Raw genomic sequence first — 19,677 nt, 5'->3', positions numbered from 1 at the left:
AGTTTAGAAGACCATGATATCTATCGTCAAAAAATTTTATAAAAATCATCGAAAAAAATCGACAGTTAAATACAAGAAATTGTGACAGCTAATCTTTGCCAAAAACTAATCAGGTCGATTCCCAATAAATATATTTCCAATAGTTTTTAAATTGTTAAAATCGATTTACAATTGCGGGCTAAATTGTGGACGAATCATTTTTCACTTTTTTGCTATTTACAAAAAAACGGCTTGGCCGATCATCGCGCGAAACTGACCAACGCAAGTCCTTATCAAGTTACATCGAATGGCTTTTAAATTTTTGAAATCTATCTAGCAGTTTTTTGAGAAAACGTCGATTTACGGCAAAAAATCTGTTCACACACACACACACACATACTTTTTCCAAATTTGGTCTCATTCGATTCAGAATGGCTTGAAACGTCGAGAAAACATAAAATCAACAAATCGGATTTTTATATGAAAACATAATTCTCCTTCAGGAAATTAAAATGAAAAAGTTTTGCCATATACGTTTAATTCACCTAATTAATTATTTGTGCCAATTTGTATTGTGTGAACCGTTTTTTCATAATTAACATCTTTGATTTTGGTATCGATTCTGGTAATTAAAAAACAATTAAAAACCAAGTGGTAGTTCGCGTTTCTCGTTAGCATTTTATTGTCTTAAGTGAAAAATACTTCAACTAATTCTTCGCAATTAACATTACGAAGTTGAAAGCATTTTTAATTAGCAATTTAAAAGAAATTAAAACTGTTCATGTTAACTCGGCTCAATTATTTTTATAAATCTTCAACTTTAAAAAAATTGCCCAAAATGTAATATCACAAGGTAGTACTACGATTCAATTAGTAACAATGGTACTTAGGATTCAATTGGCATGTTATAGATAATTATTAGAGTGGTCCTTAATATGGACATTTTCAAATTTCCTTGCTCCTAAGGGTTCAAATGATTCCAAATTGATAAAAAAACAATTCTCTGAAAGTTTTAGTCCTTAATATTAACTTTTAGATAGTGCGCAATTCAATCAAACTTTGTATGGAAATAGCATAAAAAAATTTTTGAATTCTTTTATTAGCAATAATTTTAATTCAAAATAATTTTGTAATAGTTTTCATTAATACTATAATTACTGTTATAGAATATAAACGATATTTGAAGCAACGCATGTTATATTTTATACTAACATAACCATGTAATTAAATTTAGTAACTAAAACTGCTTTGCAAGGTTTATTATACAAAAAATTATATTTCTAACGTGTTAATATGTATTAAAGAAATTATTTACCTTCGAAAAACAACTTAAACCAACAATTGCGGTTATGAATTTAGGTTTTTTACAGCAAAAATTGCCAACAAACTATTCTAAAACACACACGATATAGTTAATCCACAAAATCACTTAACAAAACCGACAGCACACAGATTTTTAATATTTTTGCTTAAACACGATTAAAGTAAAATACTTTTAAAATAGTTTCATCGCACAATATCACTAAAATCATTAAAACTTTTAGTTAAAACTGTCTTCCAAATAAATATACCACAACCTTTCCCGAACAACCGATCGTCACATACTGATTAAAAGGTTCACAACCCAAAATTATTATACTTTTGGAAAAATATACCTATATATAATAATTTTAAAATAGTTTCATCGCACAATATCACTAAAATCATTAAAATTTTTAGCTAAAACTGTCTTCCAAATAAATATTCCACAACCTTTCCCGAACAACCGATCGTCACATACTGATTAAAAGGTACACAACCCGAAATTATTATACTTTTGGAAAAATATACCTGAACTAGAAATATATAAAGTTTGCTTTGTTCAGGGCAGGACTACAATAAAAGAGGATTTTGTCCAAAATTAGATCAGGTATGAATACAAGGCTTTTGATATCAAGGGCAGTTCTCAAAATCATGCCGTTCATTTTATACAGAGTCGCAATAGGTTTATAATTTTCTTTGCAAGTAGTGTTATCATAGATAATCCATATATAAATTATATAAATATCAATTATATGAGTAATTAATTAAAAAAATAAATTTAACAAAGTATCTGCAGCACCATAAACATTTTTAGATAAATTATACTAAACAAATTGAAAATTGAAATCTATATTTTTTTATATTTGTAAAACCTTTATTTTAAACAGAGTTGCATTATACTTCTACTTTTTGGGAAATTAGAATTTTTCATAAGCAATTTATAGAGAAATCAAAATTAATTTAAACCAGTCCAGCAAACTTTTGAAACAAAAGAAAAATATTTAGTGATTTAATTAGCTTATAATTACTCGTGTCACATTATATTACTTCTTATAAAGGAAAACTGTAACTGTGTATTTTTCACTATTTATATATCGATCTCATTTTTTATATATAATTGCCAAAAGATTTACTTAATGTCTATGTAGGACAGGTGTAAATATATTGTTGAATAAAAAAAGCAGCAAACTATAAAATTTTTGTCTTGTTCAGGGTAGTAAACTAAAATAAGAATTTGTCCAAAATTAGATGCAAATTTTGCAATCTACATCTAGAAAGCGCCCACTCGATGTATTATTATAGTTACAATTACTTTTATATTTATTTTTTTTTTTTTTCTTATGTTCTCTTCATATGACAGCGATTTAATTTTATTTATTCATCAATGTTCAAAAGGCATACTAGTAAGAGTAACCTTTTAGAGTAGATGTTAATTACCCATATATTCCCAAAATTACTTTTAATTAAGAAAGATTGTAATTAATAAAAGAAATATGAATAAATTTTTACTTTTATTGAGAATTAAATCAAATTTAATTTACATAAGGTAGTGAATGAAATAATTTTGTAAATCTCTGAAGCAATGCATATGAAAAGTGATCTAAGTGCAGGTGAATCGTTAGATTTATTTGAGAAGCATAATTTAAAGCGAAAATGTGATATCATACTGCTTGATATCGAGCTGGCCGAGATAAAGATGGATCTAACTTGGAACTAGTCTGTGCTAGCTCACGTCCTTAACTATTACATCTCGATGGGCTCATATTTTACATTTATTGAGATTTTGTTTCGATATTTTATAAACATTTGCACTGGGTCCTTCTGCTCCGTAGACGTTAAATTTTATAGTTAAAGTATTATTTTTTACACATGTAATATATTGGCATAAGTTCACCTGTATTTCTATACACGTGTGAATATTTTTGCCATAGTTTCGTCATTGATAAATTACGTGTTTTACGTCTTCGAAGAATAGATGAGCCATCAGACTATTTCCATCAGTCATTTGTCGAAATTAATATTCCTAGAGCATACTTCCGAACGATATAAATTCTATAGTAGCCTTTGTTCTACGTGACTGATTTTGATGTACAGATTCTTTATTTGCAATTCGAGTTATGTCTACAACTATCTATCTCACTTGATAGTAGCAAAAATAGTTTTCAAAATTAAAAAAATATTTTTCAAAAATGTACTTGCTACAAATCTCAGAATAATTAGATTTTATCCACGTGAAATAACGTTAAACTTCAGTATATATCTTGTATTTGTACATATCTGCAGGGGTGCCTGGTATAAGAGATTATGAAACAATTTTCAAATAGCGATATCAAATTATCTATTTCATTCTATGTTTAAAAGTCTCATATTTAAATATCTGTTCAATCTCTTGTTTTTGATATTGACAATTGCCATTTTATTGCATTTTTTAAGTAGAACTTCTTTATGTGCGACTAGGGTGTAAATCCGTACAAATGCCACGGAAATGCGTTACGGCAGATAAGATAAGATAAGAGTCGAGTGCCAATGATTCGTCATTCGCTCTCGATGATATCATTTCTATGCGGGTCGATTGTGATTAGTCGCATTGTATGTGAATAGAGATCTGTCGTTGTATTCCTATCGGCATCAACGTTGTATGCGTACCGATCTCAACAACGAAATCGGCTTAGATATATACATTTTAAAGTTACATCGTAGTACAAATCTTGGTTTAATGAAAAATGCCTGAATCAGAAGAATATTTTACCCTGTTCCTTGACAATAATAAAACAAATTAAACATTTGGGCCGTGTACTAAACGTAAGTTTATTGATTAGAAATTATTTCTATATTATTCGTAGTTTCTATAAATCTTCGAAGTTATTAAAATGGAAAATATTTTGAAGGATATTACAGCAGTTAAAAAGAATGAAATTATATCGCCAGCAAAAAAGTAAAAAAATACAGCAGTCAAAGAATGTATGTTAATTTTAATAACATGAAGTTTTTCGAACACAATTACATGATAAGTGAAGTTGCAAAAACAATATTTGTTTAGACATAATACATTGTGTGAACAAATATTATAGAAGTTATTAATTAGCAATTACTTCATTCCTCTAATGAAGGTTCATTTCTAAATGCTAATTACAATGATAAACCGATCATGTCATATTTGAAGTATGACTTTAATTACATTATTGTTTTTAAATATAAATAATAAATGTGTGCATCGCGAGTGTTTCCATATTACTAATAAACATTATTCAAAATTGGTATAATATGTATGTATTTTTACTTAACTTAAATTTGCTACTTCGTACAGTAGCAAATAAGTTTTACTTCAATCGCGTGTGAACCTTACGCGCAATATTTTTTTTTTATTTATGACTGTCAAATTGAAATTACCAATAACTCGATTATAAATTGGGATATGAACATTGTTAAAGGACCAAGCAGGATATAAGTGCACACATTGAACAAATCAAATTTAAAATCGGTTCAGTTGGAGTCCATCCAACTGAAACAAATCGTACTTCATGTGCATATATCACAAAAATTAGAAAATTACATTTCCGAAGAATGTTATTTATGACATGTGTCACACAGGTAATAGTTTGCCCCGTAGTTAAAATATCAATTGCACCAGTTCGTGACAATGTATGTAATACGTACAGATGATCTAGCAGCGATTATCGCAAAAAGTGAAAGCATGAATGAATGAATCAAGATTAAGTAACCATCGTCGTCGCAGACATCAAATAGTCTGAGAGCTAGACACAAATATTTGTAATAGTTAAAAATAAGCAAATGCTTGAGTACATATATAATTATTTTTAGTTAAATTTGGAGAGAATATTTCAAAAAGGACGTTGGGGCATCACATTGTAAACTTGAACTTTCATAACGTTCAGTACTTAAGGGTTCTGCAAGTTGTTGTAATGATTTGACTTATCTAACTACGTCGGTTTTAGAGATGATAACCTAAAACAATTGTCCTATCTCTATGTGATAAATTTTAGAGTTTTATAATTACAATTGTAATAGTGATAAACTTTTATAGGTTATTTTTACTTAAATTTATTGCTATCTATATTTTCAAGTAAAAGCTGATGGCACTAATGCAGTGGTTTCCAACGTTTGTTGCATAGCGCGTCCCACTCTAATAAAAAAAATGTTGCGCCCCACTTTAATTTTTTCAACAGTTTAATTTTATAAATACTCTACTGATGTTATACCAGATTACAAATTAAAATGCAATATTATGTAAAAATATGCATAAAAACAAATTATTCTTCGCTTATTTTTTAATATCGTTTCAAAAATGTTGGGTTATTTGCGATAATAGCATTTTGAAAACAGATGCACGCGTCCCCCTTAAAACAGCCTGGCGCCCCACAGGTTGAAAACCGCTGCACTAATGCTTAGGCTGTCCTCATGATGAAGTATTGAACTTAACAAAATATTGAAACGTATTTTGAACTTCCCATAGGGAAAGTTATAGTTATCACAAAAAAACGAAAATATATTTTTTTCATATCTTCACGTTTCAAAACCTTCTAAACATTTTGACATACTTTAGAAAAAAATGGATGTATGTGTGTGTATGTGTGCTGATACAATTTTTCGACATCGATTTCAGGAACGCGGATCAACCAATTTCAATGTGTAATTCAGAATCATTCGATTCGTATTGATGGAGGGACGTGCTGATTAGTTTTTGGCAAAGGCAGGCCCAGTCGATTCGCAGATACGGGACAAAAAGTGCAAAAAATGTCAATTCAGTTTTTGAGAGAACGGAGCGTTCAATTTGAATGATTCATAAAATATTTTATTTGTATACACAAAATAAAAAACTGATTGAATTTTTGAAAAGTCAGGTCCAGCGTCAAAACTGCACATCAAGTTAACATATTTTTTATAGATTTTAATAATAAGTGCATATTTTATTTACTGCAACGCGGCGCTTACGCGCTTTCATACTTCGTCTCTAAAATAGCTACGCAGTACTCAGCACGATTTCTTTGAAGAAAAGTTCCAAATTTACAATAAATATTTAAAATATAAATAATTATAAATTTTTTCAAACATTTCGTGATTCTCAAAAATCTATTTTTTCATAAAAATCGAAATAATTCGTATTGATTAGTTATAGGAAAAGAATAGTCATCATAGTCATAGAAATAAAGTATTTGAATTTTAAAATTATTAAAATAGCACAGCAATTATTATAGGTATAAAAAATTTAATATTCAATTTTTTTTTGAAATTTTGTAAAAGAATGAGATTTTAAAAATATTCTTAATTATTTGAAATATTATTATTTTAAATATTGCTTTTATTATTGATCTTAATGTATTAAAAATTTATAGAACACCGCATGATGTTTACTAGCAGAGCAATATTCTTTAATAGACCATGAAATCTATAAATAATAAAATAAAATGATATATATTTGATCATAAAAATATTACACAAGCGACATACACCACTACTTCCATAATATTTCATTTCGAACCAAAGATCAGGTGGCCGAGTGGTTAAGGCGTTGGACTGCTAATCCAATGTGCTCTGCACGCGTGGGTTCGAATCCCATCCTGATCGAATTTTTTTTTGTAAAAGATTTAGAAAAATCGATAATTATTATTTTTATAATTAATTTTTTTTTATCAATTGATCTAAAAATACGAGATATTAATTAAATTATTTCCCATCATCATTAATAAATCTTTTAAAATTTGGCAATATTTAAATGTATTAAATAGCATAGATACTAAATTGAAGCACTTTTATTGTTTTTTTTTTAGTCTACGGCAGGAAAACATAAAAAGATAAAATTTATTGATTAGGTACTACACTAATATTTATTATTGCAGTATTATAGTATTATACAAATGGGCACTTTGTTATATAGAGCAAACTTCACAATAGAAATGGCTACAATTTCATAATTATTTTTAAAATTTTGATATACATATATAACTTTTTTTCAAAGCAATATGCTTTAACTGCATAGAGACGAAATATCAAAGCGCGTAAGCGCCGCGTCGCCATCTAACGGATAAACATTGGTACGGAACCCATAGGAATGTAAAATCTCTATAAAATATATGATAATTTGATGTGCATATACCTAACGATCATTTTTGACTGCCAAATGGCAGTATTTTACTTTTTTCACTAGATCTCCGAAATTGATAGACCTGCCTTCATGAAAATTTGATCAATTCTTCATCTTGTCAATTCAAGTAAAATGTTTTTTGAATTATTAAAATCGGACACTCCGTTCTCTTAAAAACTGAGTTACCGTTTGTGGCACTTTTTGCCCCGTATCTTCAAAAAGGCTAGACCTGCTTACGCCAAAAACTAATCAGCACGTCTCCTTATCAATACGAATCGAATGTTTTTTGAATAATTGAAAATGGTTGAACCGTGTTCCCGACATTTGTATCCGCACAAACATACAAACACGCGCGCGCGCACACACACATACACCACACACACACATACCTCCATTGCCAAAATGTTCAAAAACCTCTGAAACATAAAGATATATAAACATTTTCATTTTCGTTTTTTTGCGATTACTATAACTTACCCTATGGGAAGTTAAAAAGATATTTGGCACCTTAAGCATGGCACCATAGCTTTGGGCAAATTGATATCGTACCTGAAATATTTCGTGCCAAAAAAATAATTTTTTTCGTCAATATCAATAAAATGTTATTTGAATCATTCAAATCAGATGCTCCGTTATCTCGAAAACTAAATTAGAATTTTAGGCACTTTTTGCCCAAGTATCTTCAATAGGGCCGGACGTGTCTTCGCCAGAAACTAATCAGCACGTCTTCCATTCAATAGGAATCAAATGTTATTTAATTCATTCAAATCGTGGACGAAAATTTGTATCCGCTTTTGAACGATAACAGATTACACAAGAAATTTTATAATTGTTAAATAAATACTTACTACTAAATTATTTTATTACCAGCGCGCCGTCTATACGAATGCAAGTATGACACGACTAAATTTGTTCCGCGTACAAAATGTGGGTTGGCCATAATATAAAGTGATTACATACAATGGCATCGTAGTAAACGAATATCAACAACAAACGCTTTGATCTTGATGCCTTCGGCGCCCACAAGCAGCAATTAATGATGGAAATAAATCTCAATTTTGTTAGAAATACTATATCCGAGTACGATTTAAATGCAGCAAGATTGATGATTCAATAGGATGCAACAGTGGTAGATCCTAACAATGGACCAACTGTGAAATCGGATATCAGTTACATGAATTTTGTTACCAATTACATAGGGCTCACTCGTGGGTAAGAGGATAAAGCAAGTAAACTTGAATGGTCTCGGGTTCGATCCTTTTTCGAACATCCTGCTGTCAAGCAGTAGTGATAACGGTATTTTGGAAAATATGGTGTATTCATGTTACGTAGTAGAGATGGGCTTATCATATCCGAAGCCGGATCGACTCAGATTTGACTTCGCTTCAGGGAAGAGTTATATCCGCTTAACAACTCCACAACTCCTACAACTTTGAAACCGAAATACTCGACACAAATGCGTTCTATAGTGCGTTGTTTATGCATCTAAGGATTTGTCAAATCCAATTTAATTTTTTGAAATGAAAATTTATGAATAAAATAAAATAAAAAAATATCAATAAAACAATTTTTTTTAAAAAAATTCACCAAATAAATGAAGAGTTGTAAAATTTTTCGGTCGATCACATGATCGACTCAATGACTCGTTATTTTAACAGTGTTGACCAAAGTAAAAACGCAAAACTAGAAAATCAAATTCAATTTAATTATTTTCTTTTAATGAGAAAATATTTGATTTTTTGGATTAATTCTATATAAAAATAATGTAGTAAACTTTGTAATAAATGCAAAACATTTATCAAAAATATTTTCACCAAATAATAATACTTCTGCTTCCTAATTTTTTTTTTGCTACTTCCATTAGAAAATTAATATTATATCGGAAAGTTTGATTAGCATACTATTATTGTATACGATTAGCATACATACTTTCGGTATGTAGATTCCTGATTGCCGTCATTCACGGCCAAAGATCGTCGTAGTTAGAAATGTGACCCCTTACTATTCAATAAATTATACCTTTGAGCTATTCACACTTGAACACAATTTCATTATTCTGTATATTTGAAGTGATATTTATAAACCGTATACATAAAATGTCATAAAACTGCCGGTGAGACAACTCCACTCGTATTCACTCCGAGGGAGGAGTTGTATCTGAGTGATGACTCCAGAGTGAGTTACCCATCTCTATTACGTAATTATAGAATTTATTAAAACTCTCCTTTGATAATTCAGGTTGTTGGGTTATAATTTAACCCTTGTAGCTGTGGACTGTATTAAACACTGATTTGTTTGCATATGATGTATTTGTTGCAGTTCTTATCACTGATTTGTCACTAAGTTATAAGAGAAGAAGATATATATATTTATTATTTACTATACATGTTGTTTTCGCGGACTTTACTTTTAGAAGTAAACAACTAGTTCAATTAAAACACTCCGCTACCCCCTCTACCAGGGATACAAATACAAACACAAATATAACCATTCCGTGTAAAGTTTAATGCCCTGAAGGTTGTCACCTTCATGGCCAATATAATAAAACAAAAATACGTCCGAACATATGGATTGCAATATACTTCCAAGTGAAAATAGTTCCGGCATTGCTGTATCTATAAATATTCGCCCTATTATAGATTATTTTAATAGTAATAGTAGTTAATAGCTCATCATACAGAGATGGGACAACTGTTTGGGTTGGAATCTGTAAAATCGATGTAGCACCAATTATAAGTGAAATCGTGCTATTTTTACCCGCATATACAACTCTTAAGTTCTAATTGTTGTTTAAATAAAACCAATAAAAAAACTTAGGATCAGCATCTTGTAAACTAGAACTTTCTAACAAATTGCAATTCAAGAACGTATTCTTCTTAACGAAGCACATGTAATCGTAAATCTTCAAATCTTTTCTATTGATGACATATTATTGACAATTGCATGAGATCTATTGTATTTACTCGAGGCGGAGAAATTTGTCCTAATGAATAGTGGCGATAGTCAGTACAAGATCTTACAGATCGTATCTTGACATCTTAAGAAATAGATAGATTTATTACAAATACTAGATCACAATCTGTATATTTGAAGAAGTTCTGTACAACTTTCATTTTCTGTGACAACGCAATGTGGTCAGGTCAACTTGATATGCATAGCCATTTACAAGGTAAAATATTGATTACATTTTCTCTTTTTACAAACATTATAGAAATATTTATAAATTAAATATTATATATATATATACAATAATAATAAATATAATTGCCTCCATTTACTTAAAAAAATATTTGTTCAATCTTTCAATTCTGTGAAGAGGATGTCTTCTTCAGGAACTATTGATCATTGAACACATATGAAAAACAAACTTATTATAAAAAATTCATACATTTATGAACTTAATTATTTTAAAATAAAAGAAATTTCCTTTTACGATAACAACTAAACTTCAACCAAATAAAATACTCAAAAACATCAAAACACACCAAAAACTACGTTTCTATAGATATATATTAACACATGTTCTCCTTAGTGAGCAGTTTTTCATACTAAAATTTCTAAATAATTTTCCGAACAAATTTTTTGTTCTATTGTTATGGCTTTATATCATGTGCAATCCTATTTTATGTTTGTTTATCATCAAAAATTATAACAGTTTATCTTGTTTGATCAATTTTTGAAAAAAAAAATTATAAGAATAATGTAGATAATAATTTAACATCTATTTTTAAATTTATTATATTTGAATTTGATTTTTTTCTGAAATATTTGAAATATTTCTTCGCAATTGTAGATAAGTGCTGTAAGTATAAAAGAGAAATAATTTTTCGAAAAAAAATTTTGACTAGACTAGCCTTGATTTATAGTTACTTTGTTAAATTGTATCATATCATTTGATATTGTATAGTAATTAACTGTTTATTTCTCAATATCAGAACTAAAATTATTGAATTTAATTAAAATAAAAATATTAAACCAGTGGTGTATGACATCGTGCCTTAAGGCAAATTGCTGGAACTTCCCGTACCGTAACGAAATGTTCGAGGAATCTTAAATGTTTTCAAATAGATTATTATAAATATTGTAACATTGTCTAATAATATTTATAAGAATTATATAAACTGAATAGCAAAGTTGAAATTATTTGTTTAAAGTATATTAGAACTTTAGTCAGAATTAAAAATAAAATTTGAACTATTGTTTGAATTTGAAACAATTTTTTTTCCAAAAGCAATTATTTTATTAAAACAAGCAGTAAGTTCTTTGAATAATTCAAATAAGATGCTTAGTTCTCTCAAAAACTGCCATTTTTTGCACATTTAGCTCTGTATCTTCGAAATTGCTGTATCTGCCTTTGTCAAAAACTAATCAGCACATCTTACTATAAATAGGAATCGAATGTTTTTTGAACCATTCAAATCGATTGATCCGTGCGCCCGAAAACGTGGACGAAAACTTGTATCCATACATACATACATCACACACACACACATCAATTTTTTCTGAGGTATGCTAAAATGTTCAGAAATCTTCAAAACGTGAAGAAATGTAAAAATTTTCAATTTCGATTTTTGTACGATTACAATAACTTGCCCTACTGGAAGTTAATTAATAGTAAAAAAAATTCTGGTCCAATTCTTCGGTAAAATAGACGATAACCTAGCGTTGTTATGGCAACGCTATGTTAGGATTCTTTCTTTATATAAAATAGTAGTAAAGACTGTCAAAGTGCTAAATGCTATATGCTGTGCTATCTGGCGTTTTACACATAAAACCTAACTTCACGTATGTGTTATCAAGGATACATTAGAAAGATGCACTTATGATAACATTGTGCATTTGACGTTTGTGCGTTTTCTAGGTTAGATTTTATATCTAAAACGCCTAACTGCACAGAAAATGCATAGATTTTTTTTTTTTTTTTTTTATACTTTATTTAATAGCAATCAGAATTTACAAAATTCTATGAGCTATTATGCTTATGTTTAAACACACTCACACAGTAAACATACTCACACACAGTCATACACACACACATAATAAATTGGCTGAATTTTAAAAGTTTCAATAGCTGCCACTCCATCGAGTGGTCAGCTAATCTGGCTGAGGTAAAATGCATAGATTTATAGACAGTTTACTAAAGATTACATAATTAACTTCTAATGCCTTTGAAAAATTGTATAAGGTGATTTTAACCACTAACTAATAATAGTTTAGTGAAAGTATTTAGTTGAAAATAGTTTATTTGAACACTGCGGTGTTACAATCAATAAAAAATCGGATCGAACAAAATTTCTATGAAATAAAGTTGGACTTTATGGATGTGCTTTTAGTTTAGAATAGATCAACCCATGAACAAGGAATTCCTTTCAGAAATGCTCTTCAAAATGCTGGAAAACACCAAATATTTTGAGAAAAGCACGCACATTTTACCTTAGATGAAGTTTGTTTGGGTGCAGTGATGTTACAGGCAATGACAAATCTCTCGCATGGATCTCACGGATCTTTCTTCGTGCAGAACATATTATAATTATAATTAACATCATAACAACTTAAGTTATCAGAAATCAGTATCTAAATCAGAATCTGAGATCATATCCGCTTATCAACCTAATTAATCTAATTAATTGTGAAATTAATTAAAACAATTAATATTAATATTATAATTAAAATGATTTTCATTCACTTCACACTTCCAGTCGACTTCCCAAATGTGCAATTTCTCTAATGAATGAAAGCAAAACACATGCAGCCCGCACATTTAGAGCGTGACTATGGAGAAGACCTTCTCCTGGAGTCATGGAGCAGAAAAAAATTTAAGTTCCGAACACATAATATTATTGATAAAATTTTGATTGTTTGGAAATTCGGAATATCTGATGATATGTAAATGATACAAAACAGAACATTGGTAACTGCTCTATGCATATATTTCTAAGATTATATCGCTATAATAAATAATGATTTTAATAGGTAGTACTGCCCTAGTGAGGTCTGTGACTTGAGTTAAACTCTAACTCGATTCAGAGAAGAATGGTGTGAGAGATTTCACATTGCCATTTCACACCGTAGTACCCGAAATATGCTATTTTCAATTGGTAACATATTTTTTATCAATATTTTTAAGTCAAAGGGTAGATCGCTACTTAACGATGCTGTGCAGAGCGGGATTCGAACTCACGAACCCGTCCACACGAGTCTGTGGGCTTAACCATTACATCATGGGGTGTCCTTATATAGTTTTATAATATATCAATATGTGCTAGTTAAATTTTACATCGATGGTTCTGCAGAAATATCAATTTTTATAAACCAGAAATACGTCCATATAATTTGGGCGTTCTATTTTTTTATAATTGGTTATATAGGTGTGATTATTTTGATTTAAAAATGTTGCATAAACTTTCTAAAATGTGTAAATAATCGAATTAATCAATTAATCATTAATCAATAAGAAAATATTATATTAATTTTTGAGTGATTTATAAGTACACCGAATTGTTGAAGAGCAGTATAATGTAAGACACTATCATTGAGTCATCCGTTTTCCTTAAATCTAATAGTATACAGAATTTTATTCAAATTTTCGATATGGGAGTGTATATGAAATTGATTACAAAATATTAGTAAATTTTGTCTAGCTTTAATGTTGGAAATTTGGAAAAATTTACTTAGTTATTTGAGGAAATGTAAAAAAATGTTCCATATATTGCTAATTACAAAATATTCAAGTCCGCTTTGCAAGTTAAATTCTCAAAATTTTAATATCACGGTTTATATTAAAGTTCTTATTAAATTTTAATAATTTTTATCTAGTTTTGATTACTATAAATAAATTGAAGTGTCTGGAATAAAAGTGAAAAGTTATTTAAAAAAAGTGTTCTAAATTCACATTTTGCTAATTACAAAATATGAAAGTGCCCAGTTCGAATAAGAATTTGTAAACAATTTCAATATAAGAATGTATGAAACTGGTTTATGGATTTTAGTAAATTTTATCTACTTTTTACTGATATAAATTAATAGAAGTGGCTGGGACAAAAATTCCAAGGTATTAGAAGAAATATAAGAGAACTTGTAAAATTAAAATATGGCTAAAAATATAGTGAAGAAATAAATGTCTCTATAATAAGTTTCATTTAAAATTTCGTTGTATAGTGTATATAACAGAATTTTGATAATATAAATAAATTAAATTCCGAAATAAAAATTTCTAGTTGCTGTAAGAAATATAAAATGTAAGAAGTAAGAAATGCAAGTTATCAAAATACACAAGTTCGTGTTCTAACTAAAAATGATTCAAAACTTTGTTATCGAACTACATATAATATAAGTTTTACTAAATTTTAGTGAATTTCAATTAATTTTTACTAATGTAATATGAATAATTTGTGTTCATGAAAACGTCAAGTTCAATAATTGTAGTATTGCCATATTCATCACTTACACTCTTTACTGAAAATAATTCATGCTTCCTTATATTGAGTATGTAAAATAAACATTTATTTTAAAAAATAAAATTCAAATTTATTTTATAAAATTAACAGCAAAAGCAAACTAAACAGAATGTGAACCGATCAAGCAAGATTATCTTTCCCGTTTTAAAATTGACTAAATACTAACGAGTATAAATACAAGGCCCGGTAAAATGCGTCAGTCCTCGAGACGGGTATTTTTACCGCTCCCGATTCTAGTGTGTTAATTTTATCAAAATGACCAGCATTTAAATGTTTTAATGTCACTTCTATTTACATTTTTCTGCAATTTTAATAATGTACCCTATGGGAAGTTAACTAAAAGTTAACTAATCAAAATGTTGGATTACAAAATTAATGGCTTTATATATATATATATTATATATATATATATATATATAAGCTTCAAAATTTTGCATTCAGGCTTATAATTTTGCGCTTTCATAACTATCAAATAGTGTTATTTAAAACCAGCAGGAGTCAACAAATTTTAATTATCCACAACTTTGACTTGAAAGTATTAATATTAATCAATATTCATAATAAATATTTTATTCGTTCCTTCACCAACAAATCCATTAGTAACAATTGCTGCGAAAATCGGTCGGCTTGTCGGCGATTGCTTGCAAGCAAATTGAAGGCACGGGTCAGTAGCACATGGATGAAAACTTGATGGCATCATAAACTAAGTGTTACTTCCATTTACGAATAGATAAAATTGATAAGTTTTGATTTGAATGAAAATGGAATGAATTGAATTTTATTGCCATTGGCCATTTCATTCACATTTATAACAAGATTCCCGATCTTTATGTATAAATGAAGTAAATAAAAAAACTTCACCATTATGACTTTCTCTGATGCTATAGCTATATTTGCATCAGCTAAGGCTAACAGCACTGTAATATCAAATCTCTAAAATAAAATTTACGAGATTTTAGAATTTGCTGAAAAATGGAAAATAAAAAAAAGTCAGAAACTAAAATAGGCCGTGGAGTCGCAATCAGTTCAGACATAGGCGAGCACAAACTAGTCCCGGGAACGCTGGTTTGATCCCAGCTACGGTCAAGTCCTACATAAGGTAGATTTGATACCAAATTTCTACTTGATATTATTGATTTCAACTCGAGTAGAAATTACCTCTCGTAGGTATAGCATATAAAAACTTCCAATATAGTTAATTGGCCACAATTGTATTGGACAACTACTGAGGTTGCCATCTATTCAAAAAACTATATTATTATTATTGAATCTCCTTGTAATGAAAGTATAAAAAAAACTGAATTGACAGTATTATTCATTAAGAATACTAAAAATCCAACACTAAATAATAAAAGCAATATAAATGGCTTTGGTGTAAATTAGTATAGTAAGGTCAAATACCAAGGAGCCATACTAGGAAGAAAGGTAAACTTCCTGAAGTTTCTGTTCAGAAGAAACATTACATAAATTCAAAATTAAACTCTGCTGTAAAAACAAGTTTTAAGTATTCTAAACAAATCAAAAGAATAGTATATCTGTTTCTACTGACAAGGAAAACCTCAGGTTTCTCCATCTGGTTTCACCCTTCTGGGATTTTGAAGACATTTTTAATGATGATAGAGTTGATAGTCAAATCGAACAGTTTAAAATATTGTAGGCCTATAAAGTAGTTTAATTGTAAAAATTAATTAAAATTTTAAAAAATATATTAACTATTATATATGTTTCTCCATTTTGGTGCATGACAAAACCTTTAAATTTTCTTGAAAACTTTGAACAAAACATAAAAAAATAACTCTTTAATTTTTTAAAAATACTTTTTTGAAGAATTTGATATTAAAAAAAAATTTATAATTCTAAATTTTTTTCATACTTTGAATTTTTCTGATAATTTTGAACTTTTTTTAAAGCAGTATAACGGATAAACATAGGTACGGAACCCATATAAAATGGAAACAAAATTCATGCTTATTAAAATGTCTATAAATTATCTGATAATTTGATGTGCATATGTCTAATGATCATTTTTGACCACCAAATGTTTTTTTTTTAATTTTTTTCACTCGATCTCTGAAACTGCTAAACTTGCCTTTGCAAAAATTTAACTGGAACTTCATTTTGTCAATACAAATAAAATGTTTTTTGAGTTATTCAAATCGGACGCTCCGTTCTCCAAAAAACTAAATTGCCAATTTTGGCTCTTTTTACCCAAGATCTTCAAAACGGCTAAACCTGCCTTTGATAAAAATAAATCAACACGTCTCTTTATCAATATTAATCGAATGTATCTTTACACACACATACATCAATTATTTCTAAGGTATGCCAAAATGTTCAGAAACATTCGAAACGTAAAGATATATTAAAATTTTCACTTACCCTAAGGAAAATTAATGAATTACAAAACTGAGATATCCCGTGACTCTACGATTTATACAAAAGAAAATTCTATGTGACGCATCACAACTTCCAAAAATTATGGATTTAATTACAAAAATTTCAAAATCATTATTTTTAAAATGTTCAGTAAAAAATAATATTAGTTTGGGTATTCCCACTATGGTTTACAAGTTTCATAAAAGACTAAAAAACAAACTATTTCAATATCAGTTTATCTAATATTCTCCATTACACTTTTAATTATTAATACTATTTTTGCAACATAATTAATTTAAATTATGTGGCAAATAGTTTAAAGTAGTCAAGGTACAATAATTATTTTGTTATCTTCAAATAAAGAAACGCTTTTATGTAAAAAAATCATAAAATGAACAAAATGATAAATGATAAAAATATTGAAAAAACAAAACATTGGACAAACATACATTGGACGACTACGACAACTTCAAATTCATCGTTTTTGTTTTAGAAATTTTTCTTTGCCAATACTTTTCTTCATCACTAGTATTACGAATATATTGTTTTAATTGCTATAGCTTTTGATTTATTTTGCAATTTTCAACCGGCATAAAACTTTAGTGCTATCAGTTGTAAATTATTATTTTATTGCGATATCGAACACATTCACAGGAGTTCGTGGGCCAACGAACTTTTACAATGCACTATTAAATTTACTATATATGTACTATTATTATTTATAAGCAAATCTGGTCGAATATTTATTGCAGGGATTGTAGTCACGTGCAACTCAGGTCGTAAATAAATATATAATATAAATGCACATATACATACATACGTACATACATACATGCATACATACATACATTTATGCATACACATACACATTTTACCAAGAATTTAGATTGATCAACATATCTAATCTTGAAAATATAGAGAAAATTTTATAAAATCAAAAACTGTTTGTAAGTTATGCATTTTTTTTATAATTTTTATTTGAACAGCGATCAGAACTTATGGGTTCTATGAGCTGTTGTAATTAATATCTTACAAATTACGTTTGTTTTATTCCAGATGGCAACCCAAACAGTTGTCACATCTCTGTATGATAATTTTTTTATTACAATCTCTCTAATAGGTCAAGTATGGTGCAACAATGCCGGGTGAGGGCAATTTTCACTTGGAAACATATTGCTATCGATATTTCCAAGTGAAAATCGTTGTCAATGTATGCAATTTTTAAAATAATATTTGTACATGAAGAATATTTTATATTTTTGTACAATGTATTGCAAAGACTATATTATCATGAACTAGACTTAGTCCATTCATTTAGAAAATTATGTTCCGATGCACAACATCGGTTTGTCTTTATGCAAAACACCTTTTTTTAGGTATTTTTGATACTTTATTAAAGCCATGATATGACTTGCATAGTTTATGCAGACTAGCATTGAAAATGCTCATACTTATCTAAATTGGCAAAAAATGCCAATATCATATAGAAGATGGTGTACCACAAGGGAGTGTTCTTGGAACAAATTCATATACAATTTCCAAACATTAAAAGTAATTTATAGAATTCTCAACATTTTGCTGGTGATCTATTATTGCAGTCGTGAGGAACACATTGTAGTATGAATTAATTTACAAATACACCTAAATATAATTGAAGATTGGATCAAAAGCCGATACCAAATATAACGAAATCAAGACAAATAGCACCATATTACATCCAGAGAAAGAAAAACCAGAAGCTTATTTGAATCGCAAACAAATGCTACAAAGAATGTCGTAAGATATTTGGAAAATTATCTGAACAGAAAATTAGCATGACAACCACATATCAAGTAAAAAAAAATCAGCACATGAAACTAAAATGCACAAATTGCTTATAGGAAAACAATAGATGTATAAATCCATTCTGAAGCATTTGGGGACTGATGTCATTACCTAAGTAAGACCAATGTTGTTAGAATGTCAAATACAATCAAAGATTTTAAGGAATATTATAGATGCACCTTGCTACGTCTACAATTTTACAATCCATTATAATATAAATCACATTGCGAGTATGAGGTAATTAAAGACAGAAGCACTATTCATATATCTAGTAAGTATTCATAAAATCAACTAAGACCAGTTCTCAATGTACTAGCTCTAAGAAAACTCAAAAAATGTTGACCTATGAACCTGAATTAGCCTTAATTAGAAAATCGCTCTCTGGTGCGATTTCTAGACATTTATTAATTTTCCGTAGTTACTCTACGTTATTGTGATCTTCCAAAAATCAAAATAGAAAATTTTTGCATATCTTTACGTTTCAGAGGTTTCTGAACATTTTGGCATACCTTAGAAAATATGGATGTGTGTGTAAGTGTGGATACAATTTTTTGTCGACGATTTCGGGCGTAAGATTAGAATAATTCAAAAAACAATCGATACCTATTGATAGAGAGATGTGCTGATGAGTTTTTG

The 19,677-nt window shown here is 28.7% G+C and overlaps 1 protein-coding gene and 1 non-coding gene across 2 annotated transcripts in view; one reads left to right on the top strand and one right to left on the bottom strand.

Annotated features, from left to right (window-relative positions):
* Positions 1-19,677, bottom strand: part of LOC113386946 — a 729,443-nt gene that overhangs the window by 428,012 nt on the left and 281,754 nt on the right. The gene's annotated exons all lie outside the window — the stretch shown is intronic.
* Trnas-gcu lies at positions 6,786-6,867 on the top strand. Its single transcript has one exon. It is a non-coding gene; the product is annotated as a tRNA-Ser (tRNA).

Source organism: Ctenocephalides felis, unplaced genomic scaffold (assembly GCF_003426905.1).
Source record: "Ctenocephalides felis isolate EL2017-DRISC unplaced genomic scaffold, ASM342690v1 CF-g0.4_SCAFFOLD_00845, whole genome shotgun sequence".
Taxonomy (NCBI): Eukaryota; Metazoa; Arthropoda; class Insecta; order Siphonaptera; family Pulicidae; genus Ctenocephalides; species Ctenocephalides felis.
The sequence above is the reverse complement of the archived record's forward strand: the minus strand, read 5'-3'. Positions and strand labels throughout refer to the sequence as shown.